At 44.7% G+C, this 22295-nt stretch overlaps 10 non-coding genes across 10 annotated transcripts; all 10 read right to left on the bottom strand.

Annotated features, from left to right (window-relative positions):
• Nucleotides 1–203: 203 nt before the first annotated feature.
• Nucleotides 204–275, bottom strand: TRNAG-CCC (transfer RNA glycine (anticodon CCC)). The gene has a single exon. It is a non-coding gene; the product is annotated as a tRNA-Gly (tRNA).
• A 1527-nt stretch (nucleotides 276–1802) lies between these two features.
• Nucleotides 1803–1874, bottom strand: TRNAG-CCC (transfer RNA glycine (anticodon CCC)). Its single transcript has one exon. It is a non-coding gene; the product is annotated as a tRNA-Gly (tRNA).
• Nucleotides 1875–3390: 1516 nt separating this feature from the next.
• TRNAG-CCC (transfer RNA glycine (anticodon CCC)) lies at nucleotides 3391–3462 on the bottom strand. Its single transcript has one exon. It is a non-coding gene; the product is annotated as a tRNA-Gly (tRNA).
• Nucleotides 3463–4980: 1518 nt separating this feature from the next.
• On the bottom strand, nucleotides 4981–5052 carry TRNAG-CCC (transfer RNA glycine (anticodon CCC)). Its single transcript has one exon. It is a non-coding gene; the product is annotated as a tRNA-Gly (tRNA).
• Nucleotides 5053–6579: 1527 nt separating this feature from the next.
• On the bottom strand, nucleotides 6580–6651 carry TRNAG-CCC (transfer RNA glycine (anticodon CCC)). Its single transcript has one exon. It is a non-coding gene; the product is annotated as a tRNA-Gly (tRNA).
• A 1527-nt stretch (nucleotides 6652–8178) lies between these two features.
• On the bottom strand, nucleotides 8179–8250 carry TRNAG-CCC (transfer RNA glycine (anticodon CCC)). Its single transcript has one exon. It is a non-coding gene; the product is annotated as a tRNA-Gly (tRNA).
• A 3126-nt stretch (nucleotides 8251–11376) lies between these two features.
• TRNAG-CCC (transfer RNA glycine (anticodon CCC)) lies at nucleotides 11377–11448 on the bottom strand. The gene has a single exon. It is a non-coding gene; the product is annotated as a tRNA-Gly (tRNA).
• A 4707-nt stretch (nucleotides 11449–16155) lies between these two features.
• On the bottom strand, nucleotides 16156–16227 carry TRNAG-CCC (transfer RNA glycine (anticodon CCC)). Its single transcript has one exon. It is a non-coding gene; the product is annotated as a tRNA-Gly (tRNA).
• A 1527-nt stretch (nucleotides 16228–17754) lies between these two features.
• TRNAG-CCC (transfer RNA glycine (anticodon CCC)) lies at nucleotides 17755–17826 on the bottom strand. The gene has a single exon. It is a non-coding gene; the product is annotated as a tRNA-Gly (tRNA).
• A 3126-nt stretch (nucleotides 17827–20952) lies between these two features.
• On the bottom strand, nucleotides 20953–21024 carry TRNAG-CCC (transfer RNA glycine (anticodon CCC)). The gene has a single exon. It is a non-coding gene; the product is annotated as a tRNA-Gly (tRNA).
• Nucleotides 21025–22295: the final 1271 nt, after the last annotated feature.

Below are 22295 nucleotides of genomic sequence, written 5' to 3'. Positions count from 1 at the left end.
GCACATGTGAGTGGTGACTCTGCTTTTTGGAAAATAGCTTCTAATAGGACAATGAATGTAGCAGATGGGGCGATCGAGATGCCTGCCTAAGTATTTCATTTTTTTTTTAATTTAACGTCTGATTAATCTGTTCATGATATTTCCGTTTTGTGACATGTTGCATTAAAACAAATCCTGCTTGGAGAACATATAAAAATTTGCACTGCATTGGCCGGGAATCGAACCCGGGTCAACTGCTTGGGAAGCAGCTATGCTCACCACTATACCACCAACGCCCTATGATGTGGTTGCTCTCGGTTCTAAAGATTACAACCCCGAGTTCAATGACTATCTTGCACCAGTTTCAATGGTGCATTTGGTTTAGATACCAACATGAAAAGCAGTAGAAAGTTTCTTGTAGAGGGTAAGGAACTGGGGATTGAAACCAAGGCCAAATCTGTGCAGAAGAGAAGAAATGGAAAGCAGTAGTACAAATAGTGGAAATGAACATATTTAGGCAGCATTGGAAGCAAAGCAGCGAAGAGAAAGAGAGTGCCTTCCATGAAATGCCCAGGAGAATGATAAGAGCAGAACGAAAAGGCAAGAATGACATTCAAAGCATGCCCAGAAAAAGGTGTGACGGTCCCACCAGTCATTTATGCTTATAATTGGGTATCTTTACTTTCAAAGTATGGGGTTGATTCTTTGGCGATCACTCTCTTGTATTTCAGCAGAGACAGATAGTTGAGAAGTCTTTTCTCACATAGCTAGCACAAGCCTGCGCTTTTCCTTGCTGGTAGCGTGGAAATGACAGATTGGTCCTCAGAAGAAAAAACAAGAAATATTATAGCAGAGGATGGTTTCGATCCATCGACCTCTGGGTTATGGGCCCAGCAGCCTTCCGCTGCGCCACTCTGCTCCCTTGTAAAAGTGTTCTCTTTATGCAGAGGAGGAGCTTTCAGCGAAGTGGCGAGGGATTGGTGGGTCTCGCTCCTCATTTGCCTAAGCATGCTGCAATGTATGCTGGGTGCAGAAAATCTTCATCTTCTCGTCTCACAGTCAGTCATAACTGAAAGTGCAGACCCTCTTGGGAACTAGCAGTTTCAGGCCTTTACCAAGATAGCAGCTCTCTAACCCTCTCCTCTCTCTTTGATCCTAGCGCTAGCATGCTCAGGATTTGATTTTAACTGGGAGCCAGAGATCTACCCGCTGAGGACTTGCCCGGTGTGAGGCTTTTGAGCGTTTGGGAGCGTTCGGGACGTGAGGACATTGGACAGGAAATGTTGCCATCTTGAAATATCCAACCTTCCTGCTTTCGTGAGAGGCTCTTTCCATGGACATCTGCCTCTTGGAGTCCTCTCAACTTGCTCTCTGATATAACATTTTGTGAGCTGCAGTTACATCCGATGGCTACAAGGTGGCGCTGCATTCAGGTGAGAGAACAAGTGTGCACAAAATCGTTGGGGACTTTTGCCAGATTCATCGGTGGATCTTGCCTACTTTTATTCACATGCTAGATATTGCCTAGAAATGCTTTTTAATATAGAGATGCTAGAGTTAGAATGTCTGGTCGGGGTTCAGCCCTTTCATTGTCTACCGCCCGCAACATATTTATTACCAGCACATATGAGTGGTGACTCTGCTTTTTGGAAAATAGCATCTAATAGGACAATTAATGTAGCAGATGGGGCGATCGAGATGCCTGCCTAAGTATTTCATTTTTTTTTTATTTTAACGTCTGATTAATCTGTTCATGATATTTCCGTTTTGTGACATGTTGCATTAAAACAAATACTGCTTGGAGAACATATAAAAATCTGCACTGCATTGGCCGGGAATCGAACCCGGGTCAACTGCTTGGGAAGCAGCTATGCTCACCACTATACCACCAACGCCCTATGATGTGGTTGCTCTCGGTTCTAAAGATTACAACCCCGAGTTCAATGACTATCTTGCACCAGTTTCAATGGTGCATTTGGTTTAGATACCAACATGAAAAGCAGTAGAAAGTTTCTTGTAGAGGGTAAGGAACTGGGGATTGAAACCAAGGCCAAATCTGTGCAGAAGAGAAGAAATGGAAAGCAGTAGTACAAATAGTGGAAATGAACATATTTAGGCAGCATTGGAAGCAAAGCAGCGAAGAGAAAGAGAGTGCCTTCCATGAAATGCCCAGGAGAATGATAAGAGCAGAACGAAAAGGCAAGAATGACATTCAAAGCATGCCCAGAAAAACGTGTGACGGTCCCACCAGTCATTTATGCTTATAATTGGGTATCTTTACTTTCAAAGTATGGGGTTGATCCTTTGGCGATCACTCTCTTGTATTTCAGCAGAGACAGATAGTTGAGAAGTCTTTTCTCACATAGCTAGCACAAGCCTGCGCTTTTCCTTGCTGGTAGCGATGAAATGACAGATTGGTTCTCAGAAGAAAAAACAAGAAATATTATAGCAGAGGATGGTTTCGATCCATCGACCTCTGGGTTATGGGCCCAGCACGCTTCCGCTGCGCCACTCTGCTCCCTTGTAAAAGTGTTCTCTTCATGCAGAGGAGGAGCTTTCAGCGAAGTGGCAAGGGATTGGTGGGTCTCGCTCCTCATTTGCCTAAGCATGCTGCAATGTATGCTGGGTGCAGAAAATCTTCATCTTCTCGTCTCACAGTCAGTCATAACTGAAAGTGCAGACCCTCTTGGGAACTAGCAGTTTCAGGCCTTTACCAAGATAGCAGCTCTCTAACCCTCTCCTCTCTCTTTGATCCTAGCGCTAGCATGCTCAGGATTTGATTTTAACTGGGAGCCAGAGATCTACCCGGTGAGGGCGAGGCTTTTGAGCGTTTGGGAGCGTTCGGGACGTGAGGACGTTGGACAGGAAATGTTGCCATCTTGAAATATCCAACCTTCCTGCTGTCGTGAGAGGCTCTTTCCATGGACATCTGCCTCTTGGAGTCCTCTCAACTTGCTCTCTGATATAACATTTTGTGAGCTGCAGTTACATCCGATGGCTACAAGGTGGCGCTGCATTCAGGTGAGAGAACAAGTGTGCACAAAATCGTTGGGGACTTTTGGCAGATTCATCGGTGGATCTTGCCTACTTTTATTCACATGCTAGATATTGCCTAGAAATGCTTTTTAATATAGAGATGCTAGAGTTAGAATGTCTGGTCGGGGTTCAGCCCTTTCATTGTCTACCGCCCGCAACATATTTATTACCAGCACATGTGAGTGGTGACTCTGCTTTTTGGAAAATAGCATCTAATAGGACAATGAATGTAGCAGATGGGGCGATCGAGATGCCTGCCTAAGTATTTCATTTTTTTTTTAATTTAACGTCTGATTAATCTGTTCATGATATTTCCGTTTTGTGACATGTTGCATTAAAACAAATCCTGCTTGGAGAACATATAAAAATTTGCACTGCATTGGCCGGGAATCGAACCCGGGTCAACTGCTTGGGAAGCAGCTATACTCACCACTATACCACCAACGCCCTATGATATGGGTGCTCTCGGTTCTAAAGATTACAATCCCGAGTTCAATGACTATCTTGCACCAGTTTCAATGGTGCATTTGGTTTAGATACCAACATGAAAAGCAGTAGAAATTTCTTGTAGAGGGTAAGAAACTGGGGATTGAAACCAAGGCCAAATCTGTGCAGAAGAGAAGAAATGGAAAGCAGTAGTACAAATAGTGGAAATGAACATATTTAGGCAGCATTGGAAGCAAAGCAGCGAAGAGAAAGAGAGTGCCTTCCATGAAATGCCCAGGAGAATTATAAGAGCAGAACGAAAAGGCAAGAATGACATTCAAAGCATGCCCAGAAAAACGTGTGACGGTCCCACCAGTCATTTATGCTTATAATTGGGTATCTTTACTTTCAAAGTATGGGGTTGATCCTTTGGCGATCACTCTCTTGTATTTCAGCAGAGACAGATAGTTGAGAAGTCTTTTCTCACATAGCTAGCACAAGCCTGCGCTTTTCCTTGCTGGTAGCGTGGAAATGACAGATTGGTTCTCAGAAGAAAAAACAAGAAATATTATAGCAGAGGATGGTTTCGATCCATCGACCTCTGGGTTATGGGCCCAGCACGCTTCCGCTGCGCCACTCTGCTCCCTTGTCAAAGTGTTCTCTTTATGCAGATGAGGAGCTTTCAGCGAAGTGGCGAGGGATTGGTGGGTCTCGCTCCTCATTTGCCTAAGCATGCTGCAATGTATGCTGGGAGCAGAAAATCTTCATCTTCTCGTCTCACAGTCAGTCATAACTGAAAGTGCAGACCCTCTTGGGAACTAGCAGTTTCAGGCCTTTACCAAGATAGCAGCTCTCTAACCCTCTCCTCTCTCTTTGATCCTAGCGCTAGCATGCTCAGGATTTGATTTTAACTGGGAGCCAGAGATCTACCCGGTGAGGGCTTGCCCGGTGTGAGGCTTTTGAGCGTTTGGGAGCGTTGAGGACGTTGGACAGGAAATGTTGCCATCTTGAAATACCCAACCTTCCTGCTGTCGTGAGAGGCTCTTTCCATGGACATCTGCCTCTTGGAGTCCTCTCAACTTGCTCTCTGATATAACATTTTGTGAGCTGCAGTTACATCCGATGGCTACAAGGTGGCGCTGCATTCAGGTGAGAGAACAAGTGTGCACAAAATCGTTGGGGACTTTTGCCAGATTCATCGGTGGATCTTGCCTACTTTTATTCACATGCTAGATATTGCCTAGAAATGCTTTTTAATATAGAGATGCTAGAGTTAGAATGTCTGGTCGGGGTTCAGCCCTTTCATTGTCTACCGCCCGCAACATATTTATTACCAGCACATGTGAGTGGTGACTCTGCTTTTTGGAAAATAGCATCTAATAGGACAATGAATGTAGCAGATGGGGCGATCGAGATGCCTGCCTAAGTATTTCATTTTTTTTTTAATTTAACGTCTGATTAATCTGTTCATGATATTTCCGTTTTGTGACATGTTGCATTAAAACAAATCCTGCTTGGAGAACATATAAAAATTTGCACTGCATTGGCCGGGAATCGAACCCGGGTCAACTGCTTGGGAAGCAGCTATGCTCACCACTATACCACCAACGCCCTATGATGTGGTTGCTCTCGGTTCTAAAGATTACAACCCCGAGTTCAATGACTATCTTGCACCAGTTTCAATGGTGCATTTGGTTTAGATACCAACATGAAAAGCAGTAGAAAGTTTCTTGTAGAGGGTAAGGAACTGGGGATTGAAACCAAGGCCAAATCTGTGCAGAAGAGAAGAAATGGAAAGCAGTAGTACAAATAGTGGAAATGAACATATTTAGGCAGCATTGGAAGCAAAGCAGCGAAGAGAAAGAGAGTGCCTTCCATGAAATGCCCAGGAGAATGATAAGAGCAGAACGAAAAGGCAAGAATGACATTCAAAGCATGCCCAGAAAAAGGTGTGACGGTCCCACCAGTCATTTATGCTTATAATTGGGTATCTTTACTTTCAAAGTATGGGGTTGATCCTTTGGCGATCACTCTCTTGTATTTCAGCAGAGACAGATAGTTGAGAAGTCTTTTCTCACATAGCTAGCACAAGCCTGCGCTTTTCCTTGCTGGTAGCGTGGAAATGACAGATTGGTTCTCAGAAGAAAAAACAAGAAATATTATAGCAGAGGATGGTTTCGATCCATCGACCTCTGGGTTATGGGCCCAGCAGGCTTCCGCTGCGCCACTCTGCTCCCTTGTAAAAGTGTTCTCTTTATGCAGAGGAGGAGCTTTCAGCGAAGTGGCGAGGGATTGGTGGGTCTCGCTCCTCATTTGCCTAAGCATGCTGCAATGTATGCTGGGTGCAGAAAATCTTCATCTTCTCGTCTCACAGTCAGTCATAACTGAAAGTGCAGACCCTCTTGGGAACTAGCAGTTTCAGGCCTTTACCAAGATAGCAGCTCTCTAACCCTCTCCTCTCTCTTTGATCCTAGCGCTAGCATGCTCAGGATTTGATTTTAACTGGGAGCCAGAGATCTACCCGCTGAGGGCTTGCCCGGTGTGAGGCTTTTGAGCGTTTGGGAGCGTTCGGGACGTGAGGACATTGGACAGGAAATGTTGCCATCTTGAAATATCCAACCTTCCTGCTGTCGTGAGAGGCTCTTTCCATGGACATCTGCCTCTTGGAGTCCTCTCAACTTGCTCTCTGATATAACATTTTGTGAGCTGCAGTTACATCCGATGGCTACAAGGTGGCGCTGCATTCAGGTGAGAGAACAAGTGTGCACAAAATCGTTGGGGACTTTTGCCAGATTCATCGGTGGATCTTGCCTACTTTTATTCACATGCTAGATATTGCCTAGAAATGCTTTTTAATATAGAGATGCTAGAGTTAGAATGTCTGGTCGGGGTTCAGCCCTTTCATTGTCTACCGCCCGCAACATATTTATTACCAGCACATGTGAGTGGTGACTCTGCTTTTTGGAAAATAGCTTCTAATAGGACAATGAATGTAGCAGATGGGGCGATCGAGATGCCTGCCTAAGTATTTCATTTTTTTTTTAATTTAACGTCTGATTAATCTGTTCATGATATTTCCGTTTTGTGACATGTTGCATTAAAACAAATCCTGCTTGGAGAACATATAAAAATTTGCACTGCATTGGCCGGGAATCGAACCCGGGTCAACTGCTTGGGAAGCAGCTATGCTCACCACTATACCACCAACGCCCTATGATGTGGTTGCTCTCGGTTCTAAAGATTACAACCCCGAGTTCAATGACTATCTTGCACCAGTTTCAATGGTGCATTTGGTTTAGATACCAACATGAAAAGCAGTAGAAAGTTTCTTGTAGAGGGTAAGGAACTGGGTATTGAAACCAAGGCCAAATCTGTGCAGAAGAGAAGAAATGAAAAGCAGTAGTACAAATAGTGGAAATGAACATATTTAGGCAGCATTGGAAGCAAAGCAGCGAAGAGAAAGAGAGTGCCTTCCATGAAATGCCCAGGAGAATGATAAGAGCAGAACGAAAAGGCAAGAATGACATTCAAAGCATGCCCAGAAAAAGGTGTGACGGTCCCACCAGTCATTTATGCTTATAATTGGGTATCTTTACTTTCAAAGTATGGGGTTGATTCTTTGGCGATCACTCTCTTGTATTTCAGCAGAGACAGATAGTTGAGAAGTCTTTTCTCACATAGCTAGCACAAGCCTGCGCTTTTCCTTGCTGGTAGCGTGGAAATGACAGATTGGTCCTCAGAAGAAAAAACAAGAAATATTATAGCAGAGGATGGTTTCGATCCATCGACCTCTGGGTTATGGGCCCAGCAGCCTTCCGCTGCGCCACTCTGCTCCCTTGTAAAAGTGTTCTCTTTATGCAGAGGAGGAGCTTTCAGCGAAGTGGCGAGGGATTGGTGGGTCTCGCTCCTCATTTGCCTAAGCATGCTGCAATGTATGCTGGGTGCAGAAAATCTTCATCTTCTCGTCTCACAGTCAGTCATAACTGAAAGTGCAGACCCTCTTGGGAACTAGCAGTTTCAGGCCTTTACCAAGATAGCAGCTCTCTAACCCTCTCCTCTCTCTTTGATCCTAGCGCTAGCATGCTCAGGATTTGATTTTAACTGGGAGCCAGAGATCTACCCGCTGAGGACTTGCCCGGTGTGAGGCTTTTGAGCGTTTGGGAGCGTTCGGGACGTGAGGACATTGGACAGGAAATGTTGCCATCTTGAAATATCCAACCTTCCTGCTTTCGTGAGAGGCTCTTTCCATGGACATCTGCCTCTTGGAGTCCTCTCAACTTGCTCTCTGATATAACATTTTGTGAGCTGCAGTTACATCCGATGGCTACAAGGTGGCGCTGCATTCAGGTGAGAGAACAAGTGTGCACAAAATCGTTGGGGACTTTTGCCAGATTCATCGGTGGATCTTGCCTACTTTTATTCACATGCTAGATATTGCCTAGAAATGCTTTTTAATATAGAGATGCTAGAGTTAGAATGTCTGGTCGGGGTTCAGCCCTTTCATTGTCTACCGCCCGCAACATATTTATTACCAGCACATATGAGTGGTGACTCTGCTTTTTGGAAAATAGCATCTAATAGGACAATTAATGTAGCAGATGGGGCGATCGAGATGCCTGCCTAAGTATTTCATTTTTTTTTTAATTTAACGTCTGATTAATCTGTTCATGATATTTCCGTTTTGTGACATGTTGCATTAAAACAAATCCTGCTTGGAGAACATATAAAAATTTGCACTGCATTGGCCGGGAATCGAACCCGGGTCAACTGCTTGGGAAGCAGCTATGCTCACCACTATACCACCAACGCCCTATGATGTGGGTGCTCTCGGTTCTAAAGATTACAACCCCGAGTTCAATGACTATCTTGCACCAGTTTCAATGGTGCATTTGGTTTAGATACCAACATGAAAAGCAGTAGAAAGTTTCTTGTAGAGGGTAAGGAACTGGGGATTGAAACCAAGGCCAAATCTGTGCAGAAGAGAAGAAATGGAAAACAGTAGTACAAATAGTGGAAATGAACATATTTAGGCAGCATTGGAAGCAAAGCAGCGAAGAGAAAGAGAGTGCCTTCCATGAAATGCCCAGGAGAATGATAAGAGCAGAACGAAAAGGCAAGAATGACATTCAAAGCATGCCCAGAAAAACGTGTGACGGTCCCACCAGTCATTTATGCTTATAATTGGGTATCTTTACTTTCAAAGTATGGGGTTGATCCTTTGGCGATCACTCTCTTGTATTTCAGCAGAGACAGATAGTTGAGAAGTCTTTTCTCACATAGCTAGCACAAGCCTGCGCTTTTCCTTGCTGGTAGCGTGGAAATGACAGATTGGTCCTCAGAAGAAAAAACAAGAAATATTATAGCAGAGGATGGTTTCGATCCATCGACCTCTGGGTTATGGGCCCAGCACGCTTCCGCTGCGCCACTCTGCTCCCTTGTAAAAGTGTTCTCTTTATGCAGAGGAGGAGCTTTCAGCGAAGTGGCGAGGGATTGGTGGGTCTCGCTCCTCATTTGCCTAAGCATGCTGCAATGTATGCTGGGTGCAGAAAATCTTCATCTTCTCGTCTCACAGTCAGTCATAACTGAAAGTGCAGACCCTCTTGGGAACTAGCAGTTTCAGGCCTTTACCAAGATAGCAGCTCTCTAACCCTCTCCTCTCTCTTTGATCCTAGCGCTAGCATGCTCAGGATTTGATTTTAACTGGGAGCCAGAGATCTACCCGGTGAGGGCTTGCCCGGTGTGAGGCTTTTGAGCGTTTGGGAGCGTTCGGGACGTGAGGACGTTGGACAGGAAATGTTGCCATCTTGAAATATCCAACCTTCCTCCTGTCGTGAGAGGCTCTTTCCATGGACATCTGCCTCTTGGAGTCCTCTCAACTTGCTCTCTGATATAACATTTTGTGAGCTGCAGTTACATCCGATGGCTACAAGGTGGCGCTGCATTCAGGTGAGAGAACAAGTGTGCACAAAATCGTTGGGGACTTTTGCCAGATTCATCGGTGGATCTTGCCTACTTTTATTCACATGCTAGATATTGCCTAGAAATGCTTTTTAATATAGAGATGCTAGAGTTAGAATGTCTGGTCGGGGTTCAGCCCTTTCATTGTCTACCGCCCGCAACATATTTATTACCAGCACATGTGAGTGGTGACTCTGCTTTTTGGAAAATAGCATCTAATAGGACTATGAATGTAGCAGATGGGGCGATCGAGATGCCTGCCTAAGTATTTCATTTTTTTTTTAATTTAACGTCTGATTAATCTGTTCATGATATTTCCGTTTTGTGACATGTTGCATTAAAACAAATCCTGCTTGGAGAACATATAAAAATTTGCACTGCATTGGCCGGGAATCGAACCTGGGTCAACTGCTTGGGCAGCAGCTATGCTCACCACTATACCACCAACGCCCTATGATGTGGTTGCTCTCGGTTCTAAAGATTACAACCTCGAGTTCAATGACTATCTTGCACCAGTTTCAATGGTGCATTTGGTTTAGATACCAACATGAAAAGCAGTAGAAAGTTTCTTGTAGAGGGTAAGGAACTGGGGATTGAAACCAAGGCCAAGTCTGTGCAGAAGAGAAGAAATGGAAAGCAGTAGTACAAATAGTGGAAATGAACATATTTAGGCAGCATTGGAAGCAAAGCAGCGAAGAGAAAGAGAGTGCCTTCCATGAAATGCCCAGGAGAATGATAAGAGCAGAACGAAAAGGCAAGAATGACATTCAAAGCATGCCCAGAAAAACGTGTGACGGTCCCACCAGTCATTTATGCTTATAATTGGGTATCTTTACTTTCAAAGTATGGGGTTGATCCTTTGGCGATCACTCTCTTGTATTTCAGCAGAGACAGATAGTTGAGAAGTCTTTTCTCACATAGCTAGCACAAGCCTGCGCTTTTCCTTGCTGGTAGCGTGGAAATGACAGGTTGGTTCTCAGAAGAAAAAACAAGAAATATTATAGCAGAGGATGGTTTCGATCCATCGACCTCTGGGTTATGGGCCCAGCACGCTTCCGCTGCAACACTCTGCTCCCTTGTAAAAGTGCTCTCTTTATGCAGAGGAGGACCTTTCAGCGAAGTGGCGAGGGATTGGTGGGTCTCGCTCCTCATTTGCCTAAGCATGCTGCAATGTATGCTGGGTGCAGAAAATCTTTATCTCCTCGTCTCACTGTCAGTCATAACTGAAAGTGCAGACCCTCTTGGGAACTAGCAGTTTCAGGCCTTTACCAAGATAGCAGCTCTCTAACCCTCTCCTCTCTCTTTGATCCTAGCGCTAGCATGCTCAGGATTTGATTTTAACTGGGAGCCAGAGATCTACCCGGTGAGGGCTTGCCTGGTGTGAGGCTTTTGAGCGTTTGGGAGCGTTCGGGACGTGAGGACGTTGGACAGGAAATGTTGCCATCTTGAAATATCCAACCTTCCTGCTGTCGTGAGAGGCTCTTTCCATGGACATCTGCCTCTTGGAGTCCTCTCAACTTGCTCTCTGATATAACATTTTGTGAGCTGCAGTTACATCCGATGGCTACAAGGTGGCGCTGCATTCAGGTGAGAGAACAAGTGTGCACAAAATCGTTGGGGACTTTTGCCAGATTCATCGGTGAATCTTGCCTACTTTTATTCACATGCTAGATATTGCCTAGAAATGCTTTTTAATATAGAGATGCTAGAGTTAGAATGTCTGGTCGGGGTTCAGCCCTTTCATTGTCAACCGCCCGCAACATATTTATTACCAGCACATGTGAGTGGTGACTCTGCTTTTTGGAAAATAGCATCTAATAGGACAATGAATGTAGCAGATGGGGCGATCGAGATGCCTGCCTAAGTATTTCATTTTTTTTTTAATTTAACGTCTGATTAATCTGTTCATGATATTTCCGTTTTGTGACATGTTGCATTAAAACAAATCCTGCTTGGAGAACATATAAAAATTTGCACTGCATTGGCCGGGAATCGAACCCGGGTCAACTGCTTGGGAAGCAGCTATGCTCACCACTATACCACCAACGCCCTATGATGTGTTTGCTCTCGGTTCTAAAGATTACAACCCCGAGTTCAATGACTATCTTGCACCAGTTTCAATGGTGCATTTGGTTTAGATACCAACATGAAAAGCAGTAGAAAGTTTCTTGTAGAGGGTAAGGAACTGGGGATTGAAACCAAGGCCAAATCTGTGCAGAAGAGAAGAAATGGAAAGCAGTAGTACAAATAGTGGAAATGAACATATTTAGGCAGCATTGGAAGCAAAGCAGCGAAGAGAAAGAGAGTGCTTTCCATGAAATGCCCAGGAGAATGATAAGAGCAGAACGAAAAGGCAAGAATGACATTCAAAGCATGCCCAGAAAAACCTGTGACGGTCCCACCAGTCATTTATGCTTATAATTGGTTATCTTTACTTTCAAAGTATGGGGTTGATCCTTTGGCGATCACTCTCTTGTATTTCAGCAGAGACAGATAGTTGAGAAGTCTTTTCTCACATAGCTAGCACAAGCCTGCGCTTTTCCTTGCTGGTAGCGTGGAAATGACAGATTGGTTCTCAGAAGAAAAAACAAGAAATATTATAGCAGAGGATGGTTTCGATCCATCGACCTCTGGGTTATGGGCCCAGCACGCTTCCGCTGCGCCACTCTGCTCCCTTGTAAAAGTGTTCTCTTTATGCAGAGGAGGAGCTTTCAGCGAAGTGGCGAGGGATTGGTGGGTCTCGCTCCTCATTTGCCTAAGCATGCTGCAATGTATGCTGGGTGCAGAAAATCTTCATCTTCTCGTCTCACAGTCAGTCATAACTGAAAGTGCAGACCCTCTTGGGAACTAGCAGTTTCAGGCCTTTACCAAGATAGCAGCTCTCTAACTCTCTCCTCTCTCTTTGATCCTAGCGCTAGCATGCTCAGGATTTGATTTTAACTGGGAGCCAGAGATCTACCCGGTGAGGGCGAGGCTTTTGAGCGTTTGTGAGCGTTCGGGACGTGAGAGGACGCTGGACAGGAAATGTTGCCATCTTGAAATATCCAACCTTCCTGCTGTCGTGAGATGCTCTTTCCATGGACATCTGCCTCTTGGAGTCCTCTCAACTTGCTCTCTGATATAACATTTTGTGAGCTGCAGTTACATCCGATGGCTACAAGGTGGCGCTGCATTCAGGTGAGAGAACAAGTGTGCACAAAATCGTTGGGGACTTTTGCCAGATTCATCGGTGGATCTTGCCTACTTTTATTCACATGCTAGATATTGCCTAGAAATGCTTTTTAATATAGAGATGCTACAGTTAGAATGTCTAGTCGGGGTTCAGCCCTTTCATTGTCTACCGCCCGCAACATATTTATTACCAGCACATGTGAGTGGTGACTCTGCTTTTTGGAAAATAGCATCTAATAGGACAATGAATTTAGCAGATGGGGCGATCGAGATGCCTGCCTAAGTATTTCATTTTTTTTTTAATTTAACGTCTGATTAATCTGTTCATGATATTTCCGTTTTGTGACATGTTGCATTAAAACAAATCCTGCTTGGAGAACATATAAAAATTTGCACTGCATTGGCCGGGAATCGAACCCGCGTCAACTGCTTGGGAAGCAGCTATGCTCACCACTATACCACCAACGCCCTATGATGTGGTTGCTCTCGGTTCTAAAGATTACAACCCCGAGTTCAATGTCTATCTTGCACCAGTTTCAATGGTGCATTTGGTTTAGATACCAACATGAAAAGCAGTAGAAAGTTTCTTGTAGAGGGTAAGGAACTGGGGATTGAAACCAAGGCCAAATCTGTGCAGAAGAGAAGAAATGGAAAGCAGTAGAACAAATAGTGGAAATGAACATATTTAGGCAGCATTGGAAGCAAAGCAGCGAAGAGAAAGAGAGTGCCTTCCATGAAATGCCCAGGAGAATGATAAGAGCAGAACGAAAAGGCAAGAGTGACATTCAAAGCATGCCCAGAAAAACGTGTGACGGTCCCACCAGTCATTTATGCTTATAATTGGGTATCTTTACTTTCAAAGTATGGGGTTGATCCTTTGGCGATCACTCTCTTGTATTTCAGCAGAGACAGATAGTTGAGAAGTCTTTTCTCACATAGCTAGCACAAGCCTGCGCTTTTCCTTGCTGGTAGCGTGGAAATGACAGATTGGTTCTCAGAAGAGAAAACAAGAAATATTATAGCAGAGGATGGTTTCGATCCATCGACCTCTGGGTTATGGGCCCAGCACGCTTCCGCTGCGCCACTCTGCTCCCTTGTAAAAGTGTTCTCTTTATGCAGAGGAGGAGCTTTCAGCGAAGTGGCGAGGGATTGGTGGGTCTCGCTCCTCATTTGCCTAAGCATGCTGCAATGTATGCTGGGTGCAGAAAATCTTCATCTTCTCGTCTCACAGTCAGTCATAACTGAAAGTGCAGACCCTCTTGGGAACTAGCAGTTTCAGGCCTTTACCAAGATAGCAGCTCTCTAACTCTCTCCTCTCTCTTTGATCCTAGCGCTAGCATGCTCAGGATTTGATTTTAACTGGGAGCCAGAGATCTACCCGGTGAGGGCGAGGCTTTTGAGCGTTTGTGAGCGTTCGGGACGTGAGAGGACGCTGGACAGGAAATGTTGCCATCTTGAAATATCCAACCTTCCTGCTGTCGTGAGATGCTCTTTCCATGGACATCTGCCTCTTGGAGTCCTCTCAACTTGCTCTCTGATATAACATTTTGTGAGCTGCAGTTACATCCGATGGCTACAAGGTGGCGCTGCATTCAGGTGAGAGAACAAGTGTGCAGAAAATCGTTGGGGACTTTTGCCAGATTCATCGGTGGATCTTGCCTACTTTTATTCACATGCTAGATATTGCCTAGAAATGCTTTTTAATATAGAGATGCTAGAGTTAGAATGTCTGGTCGGGGTTCAGCCCTTTCATTGTCTACCGCCCGCAACATATTTATTACCAGCACATATGAGTGGTGACTCTGCTTTTTGGAAAATAGCATCTAATAGGACAATTAATGTAGCAGATGGGGCGATCGAGATGCCTGCCTAAGTATTTCATTTTTTTTTTAATTTAACGTCTGATTAATCTGTTCATGATATTTCCGTTTTGTGACATGTTGCATTAAAACAAATCCTGCTTGGAGAACATATAAAAATTTGCACTGCATTGGCCAGGAATCGAACCCGGGTCAACTGCTTGGGAAGCAGCTATGCTCACCACTATACCACCAACGACCTATGATGTGGGTGCTCTCGGTTCTAAAGATTACAACCCCGAGTTCAATGACTATCTTGCACCAGTTTCAATGGTGCATTTGGTTTAGATACCAACATGAAAAGCAGTAGAAAGTTTCTTGTAGAGGGTAAGGAACTGGGGATTGAAACCAAGGCCAAATCTGTGCAGAAGAGAAGAAATGGAAAACAGTAGTACAAATAGTGGAAATGAACATATTTAGGCAGCATTGGAAGCAAAGCAGCGAAGAGAAAGAGAGTGCCTTCCATGAAATGCCCAGGAGAATGATAAGAGCAGAACGAAAAGGCAAGAATGACATTCAAAGCATGCCCAGAAAAACGTGTGACGGTCCCACCAGTCATTTATGCTTATAATTGGGTATCTTTACTTTCAAAGTATGGGGTTGATTCTTTGGCGATCACTCTCTTGTATTTCAGCAGAGACAGATAGTTGAGAAGTCTTTTCTCACATAGCTAGCACAAGCCTGCGCTTTTCCTTGCTGGTAGCGTGGAAATGACAGATTGGTCCTCAGAAGAAAAAACAAGAAATATTATAGCAGAGGATGGTTTCGATCCATCGACCTCTGGGTTATGGGCCCAGCACGCTTCCGCTGCGCCACTCTGCTCCCTTGTAAAAGTGTTCTCTTTATGCAGAGGAGGAGCTTTCAGCGAAGTGGCGAGGGATTGGTGGGTCTCGCTCCTCATTTGCCTAAGCATGCTGCAATGTATGCTGGGTGCAGAAAATCTTCATCTTCTCGTCTCACAGTCAGTCATAACTGAAAGTGCAGACCCTCTTGGGAACTAGCAGTTTCAGGCCTTTACCAAGATAGCAGCTCTCTAACCCTCTCCTCTCTCTTTGATCCTAGCGCTAGCATGCTCAGGATTTGATTTTAACTGGGAGCCAGAGATCTACCCGGTGAGGGCTTGCCCGGTGTGAGGCTTTTGAGCGTTTGGGAGCGTTCGGGACGTGAGGACGTTGGACAGGAAATGTTGCCATCTTGAAATATCCAACCTTCCTCCTGTCGTGAGAGGCTCTTTCCATGGACATCTGCCTCTTGGAGTCCTCTCAACTTGCTCTCTGATATAACATTTTGTGAGCTGCAGTTACATCCGATGGCTACAAGGTGGCGCTGCATTCAGGTGAGAGAACAAGTGTGCACAAAATCGTTGGGGACTTTTGCCAGATTCATCGGTGGATCTTGCCTACTTTTATTCACATGCTAGATATTGCCTAGAAATGCTTTTTAATATAGAGATGCTAGAGTTAGAATGTCTGGTCGGGGTTCAGCCCTTTCATTGTCTACCGCCCGCAACATATTTATTACCAGCACATGTGAGTGGTGACTCTGCTTTTTGGAAAATAGCTTCTAATAGGACAATGAATGTAGCAGATGGGGCGATCGAGATGCCTGCCTAAGTATTTCATTTTTTTTTTAATTTAACGTCTGATTAATCTGTTCATGATATTTCCGTTTTGTGACATGTTGCATTAAAACAAATCCTGCTTGGAGAACATATAAAAATTTGCACTGCATTGGCCGGGAATCGAACCCGGGTCAACTGCTTGGGAAGCAGCTATGCTCACCACTATACCACCAACGCCCTATGATGTGGTTGCTCTCGGTTCTAAAGATTACAACCCCGAGTTCAATGACTATCTTGCACCAGTTTCAATGGTGCATTTGGTTTAGATACCAACATGAAAAGCAGTAGAAAGTTTCTTGTAGAGGGTAAGGAACTGGGTATTGAAACCAAGGCCAAATCTGTGCAGAAGAGAAGAAATGGAAAGCAGTAGTACAAATAGTGGAAATGAACATATTTAGGCAGCCTTGGAAGCAAAGCAGCGAAGAGAAAGAGAGTGCCTTCCATGAAATGCCCAGGAGAATGATAAGAGCAGAACGAAAAGGCAAGAATGACATTCAAAGCATGCCCAGAAAAAGGTGTGACGGTCCCACCAGTCATTTATGCTTATAATTGGGTATCTTTACTTTCAAAGTATGGGGTTGATCCTTTGGCGATCACTCTCTTGTATTTCAGCAGAGACAGATAGTTGAGAAGTCTTTTCTCACATAGCTAGCACAAGCCTGCGCTTTTCCTTGCTGGTAGCGTGGAAATGACAGATTGGTCCTCAGAAGAAAAAACAAGAAATATTATAGCAGAGGATGGTTTCGATCCATCGACCTCTGGGTTATGGGCCCAGCAGGCTTCCGCTGCGCCACTCTGCTCCCTTGTAAAAGTGTTCTCTTTATGCAGAGGAGGAGCTTTCAGCGAAGTGGCGAGGGATTGGTGGGTCTCGCTCCTCATTTGCCTAAGCATGCTGCAATGTATGCTGGGTGCAGAAAATCTTCATCTTCTCGTCTCACAGTCAGTCATAACTGAAAGTGCAGACCCTCTTGGGAACTAGCAGTTTCAGGCCTTTACCAAGATAGCAGCTCTCTAACCCTCTCCTCTCTCTTTGATCCTAGCGCTAGCATGCTCAGGATTTGATTTTAACTGGGAGCCAGAGATCTACCCGCTGAGGACTTGCCCGGTGTGAGGCTTTTGAGCGTTTGGGAGCGTTCGGGACGTGAGGACATTGGACAGGAAATGTTGCCATCTTGAAATATCCAACCTTCCTGCTTTCGTGAGAGGCTCTTTCCATGGACATCTGCCTCTTGGAGTCCTCTCAACTTGCTCTCTGATATAACATTTTGTGAGCTGCAGTTACATCCGATGGCTACAAGGTGGCGCTGCATTCAGGTGAGAGAACAAGTGTGCACAAAATCGTTGGGGACTTTTGCCAGATTCATCGGTGGATCTTGCCTACTTTTATTCACATGCTAGATATTGCCTAGAAATGCTTTTTAATATTGAGATGCTAGAGTTAGAATGTCTGGTCGGGGTTCAGCCCTTTCATTGTCTACCGCCCGCAACATATTTATTACCAGCACATATGAGTGGTGACTCTGCTTTTTGGAAAATAGCATCTAATAGGACAATTAATGTAGCAGATGGGGCGATCGAGATGCCTGCCTAAGTATTTCATTTTTTTTTTAATTTAACGTCTGATTAATCTGTTCATGATATTTCCGTTTTGTGACATGTTGCATTAAAACAAATCCTGCTTGGAGAACATATAAAAATTTGCACTGCATTGGCCGGGAATCGAACCCGGGTCAACTGCTTGGGAAGCAGCTATGCTCACCACTATACCACCAACGCCCTATGATGTGGGTGCTCTCGGTTCTAAAGATTACAACCTCGAGTTCAATGACTATCTTGCACCAGTTTCAATGGTGCATTTGGTTTAGATACCAACATGAAAAGCAGTAGAAAGTTTCTTGTAGAGGGTAAGGAACTGGGGATTGAAACCAAGGCCAAATCTGTGCAGAAGAGAAGAAATGGAAAACAGTAGTACAAATAGTGGAAATGAACATATTTAGGCAGCATTGGAAGCAAAGCAGCGAAGAGAAAGAGAGTGCCTTCCATGAAATGCCCAGGAGAATGATAAGAGCAGAACGAAAAGGCAAGAATGACATTCAAAGCATGCCCAGAAAAACGTGTGACGGTCCCACCAGTCATTTATGCTTATAATTGGGTATCTTTACTTTCAAAGTATGGGGTTGATCCTTTGGCGATCACTCTCTTGTATTTCAGCAGAGACAGATAGTTGAGAAGTCTTTTCTCACATAGCTAGCACAAGCCTGCGCTTTTCCTTGCTGGTAGCGTGGAAATGACAGATTGGTCCTCAGAAGAAAAAACAAGAAATATTATAGCAGAGGATGGTTTCGATCCATCGACCTCTGGGTTATGGGCCCAGCACGCTTCCGCTGCGCCACTCTGCTCCCTTGTAAATGTGTTCTCTTTATGCAGAGGAGGAGCTTTCAGCGAAGTGGCGAGGGATTGGTGGGTCTCGCTCCTCATTTGCCTAAGCATGCTGCAATGTATGCTGGGTGCAGAAAATCTTCATCTTCTCGTCTCACAGTCAGTCATAACTGAAAGTGCAGACCCTCTTGGGAACTAGCAGTTTCAGGCCTTTACCAAGATAGCAGCTCTCTAACCCTCTCCTCTCTCTTTGATCCTAGCGCTAGCATGCTCAGGATTTGATTTTAACTGGGAGCCAGAGATCTACCCGGTGAGGGCTTGCCCGGTGTGAGGCTTTTGAGCGTTTGGGAGCGTTCGGGACGTGAGGACGTTGGACAGGAAATGTTGCCATCTTGAAATATCCAACCTTCCTCCTGTCGTGAGAGGCTCTTTCCATGGACATCTGCCTCTTGGAGTCCTCTCAACTTGCTCTCTGATATAACATTTTGTGAGCTGCAGTTACATCCGATGGCTACAAGGTGGCGCTGCATTCAGGTGAGAGAACAAGTGTGCACAAAATCGTTGGGGACTTTTGCCAGATTCATCGGTGGATCTTGCCTACTTTTATTCACATGCTAGATATTGCCTAGAAATGCTTTTTAATATAGAGATGCTAGAGTTAGAATGTCTGGTCGGGGTTCAGCCCTTTCATTGTCTACCGCCCGCAACATATTTATTACCAGCACATGTGAGTGGTGACTCTGCTTTTTGGAAAATAGCATCTAATAGGACTATGAATGTAGCAGATGGGGCGATCGAGATGCCTGCCTAAGTATTTCATTTTTTTTTTAATTTAACGTCTGATTAATCTGTTCATGATATTTCCGTTTTGTGACATGTTGCATTAAAACAAATCCTGCTTGGAGAACATATAAAAATTTGCACTGCATTGGCCGGGAATCGAACCCGGGTCAACTGCTTGGGCAGCAGCTATGCTCACCACTATACCACCAACGCCCTATGATGTGGTTGCTCTCGGTTCTAAAGATTACAACCTCGAGTTCAATGACTATCTTGCACCAGTTTCAATGGTGCATTTGGTTTAGATACCAACATGAAAAGCAGTAGAAAGTTTCTTGTAGAGGGTAAGGAACTGGGGATTGAAACCAAGGCCAAATCTGTGCAGAAGAGAAGAAATGGAAAGCAGTAGTACAAATAGTGGAAATGAACATATTTAGGCAGCATTGGAAGCAAAGCAGCGAAGAGAAAGAGAGTGCCTTCCATGAAATGCCCAGGAGAATGATAAGAGCAGAACGAAAAGGCAAGAATGACATTCAAAGCATGCCCAGAAAAACGTGTGACGGTCCCACCAGTCATTTATGCTTATAATTGGGTATCTTTACTTTCAAAGTATGGGGTTGATCCTTTGGCGATCACTCTCTTGTATTTCAGCAGAGACAGATAGTTGAGAAGTCTTTTCTCACATAGCTAGCACAAGCCTGCGCTTTTCCTTGCTGGTAGCGTGGAAATGACAGGTTGGTTCTCAGAAGAAAAAACAAGAAATATTATAGCAGAGGATGGTTTCGATCCATCGACCTCTGGGTTATGGGCCCAGCACGCTTCCGCTGCACCACTCTGCTCCCTTGTAAAAGTGCTCTCTTTATGCAGAGGAGGACCTTTCAGCGAAGTGGCGAGGGATTGGTGGGTCTCGCTCCTCATTTGCCTAAGCATGCTGCAATGTATGCTGGGTGCAGAAAATCTTTATCTCCTCGTCTCACTGTCAGTCATAACTGAAAGTGCAGACCCTCTTGGGAACTAGCAGTTTCAGGCCTTTACCAAGATAGCAGCTCTCTAACCCTCTCCTCTCTCTTTGATCCTAGCGCTAGCATGCTCAGGATTTGATTTTAACTGGGAGCCAGATATATACCCGGTGAGGGCTTGCCTGGTGTGAGGCTTTTGAGCGTTTGGGAGCGTTCGGGACGTGAGGACGTTGGACAGGAAATGTTGCCATCTTGAAATATCCAACCTTCCTGCTGTCGTGAGAGGCTCTTTCCATGGACATCTGCCTCTTGGAGTCCTCTCAACTTGCTCTCTGATATAACATTTTGTGAGCTGCAGTTACATCCGATGGCTACAAGGTGGCGCTGCATTCAGGTGAGAGAACAAGTGTGCACAAAATCGTTGGGGACTTTTGCCAGATTCATCGGTGAATCTTGCCTACTTTTATTCACATGCTAGATATTGCCTAGAAATGCTTTTTAATATAGAGATGCTAGAGTTAGAATGTCTGGTCGGGGTTCAGCCCTTTCATTGTCTACCGCCCGCAACATATTTATTACCAGCACATGTGAGTGGTGACTCTGCTTTTTGGAAAATAGCATCTAATAGGACAATGAATGTAGCAGATGGGGCGATCGAGATGCCTGCCTAAGTATTTCATTTTTTTTTTAATTTAACGTCTGATTAATCTGTTCATGATATTTCCGTTTTGTGACATGTTGCATTAAAACAAATCCTGCTTGGAGAACATATAAAAATTTGCACTGCATTGGCCGGGAATCGAACCCGGGTCAACTGCTTGGGAAGCAGCTATGCTCACCACTATACCACCAACGCCCTATGATGTGTTTGCTCTCGGTTCTAAAGATTACAACCCCGAGTTCAATGACTATCTTGCACCAGTTTCAATGGTGCATTTGGTTTAGATACCAACATGAAAAGCAGTAGAAAGTTTCTTGTAGAGGGTAAGGAACTGGGGATTGAAACCAAGGCCAAATCTGTGCAGAAGAGAAGAAATGGAAAGCAGTAGTACAAATAGTGGAAATGAACATATTTAGGCAGCATTGGAAGCAAAGCAGCGAAGAGAAAGAGAGTGCCTTCCATGAAATGCCCAGGAGAATGATAAGAGCAGAACGAAAAGGCAAGAATGACATTCAAAGCATGCCCAGAAAAACGTGTGACGGTCCCACCAGTCATTTATGCTTATAATTGGTTATCTTTACTTTCAAAGTATGGGGTTGATCCTTTGGCGATCACTCTCTTGTATTTCAGCAGAGACAGATAGTTGAGAAGTCTTTTCTCACATAGCTAGCACAAGCCTGCGCTTTTCCTTGCTGGTAGCGTGGAAATGACAGATTGGTTCTCAGAAGAAAAAACAAGAAATATTATAGCAGAGGATGGTTTCGATCCATCGACTTCTGGGTTATGGGCCCAGCACGCTTCCGCTGCGCCACTCTGCTCCCTTGTAAAAGTGTTCTCTTTATGCACAGGAGGAGCTTTCAGCGAAGTGGCGAGGGATTGGTGGGTCTCGCTCCTCATTTGCCTAAGCATGCTGCAATGTATGCTGGGTGCAGAAAATCTTCATCTTCTCGTCTCACAGTCAGTCATAACTGAAAGTGCAGACCCTCTTGGGAACTAGCAGTTTCAGGCCTTTACCAAGATAGCAGCTCTCTAACCCTCGCCTCTCTCTTTGATCCTAGCGCTAGCATGCTCAGGATTTGATTTTAACTGGGAGCCAGAGATCTACCCGGTGAGGGCGAGGCTTTTGAGCGTTTGGGAGCGTTCGGGACGTGAGGACGTTGGACAGGAAATGTTGCCATCTTGAAATATCCAACCTTCCTGCTGTCATGAGAGGCTCTTTCCATGGACATCTGCCTCTTGGAGTCCTCTCAACTTGCTCTCTGATATAACATTTTGTGAGCTGCAGTTACATCCGATGGCTACAAGGTGGCGCTGCATTCAGGTGAGAGAACAAGTGTGCACAAAATCGTTGGGGACTTTTGCCAGATTCATCGGTGGATCTTGCCTACTTTTATTCACATGCTAGATATTGCCTAGAAATGCTTTTTAATATAGAGATGCTACAGTTAGAATGTCTAGTCGGGGTT

Source organism: Triturus cristatus, chromosome 11 (assembly GCF_964204655.1).
Source record: "Triturus cristatus chromosome 11, aTriCri1.1, whole genome shotgun sequence".
Taxonomy (NCBI): Eukaryota; Metazoa; Chordata; class Amphibia; order Caudata; family Salamandridae; genus Triturus; species Triturus cristatus.
The sequence above is the reverse complement of the archived record's forward strand: the minus strand, read 5'-3'. Positions and strand labels throughout refer to the sequence as shown.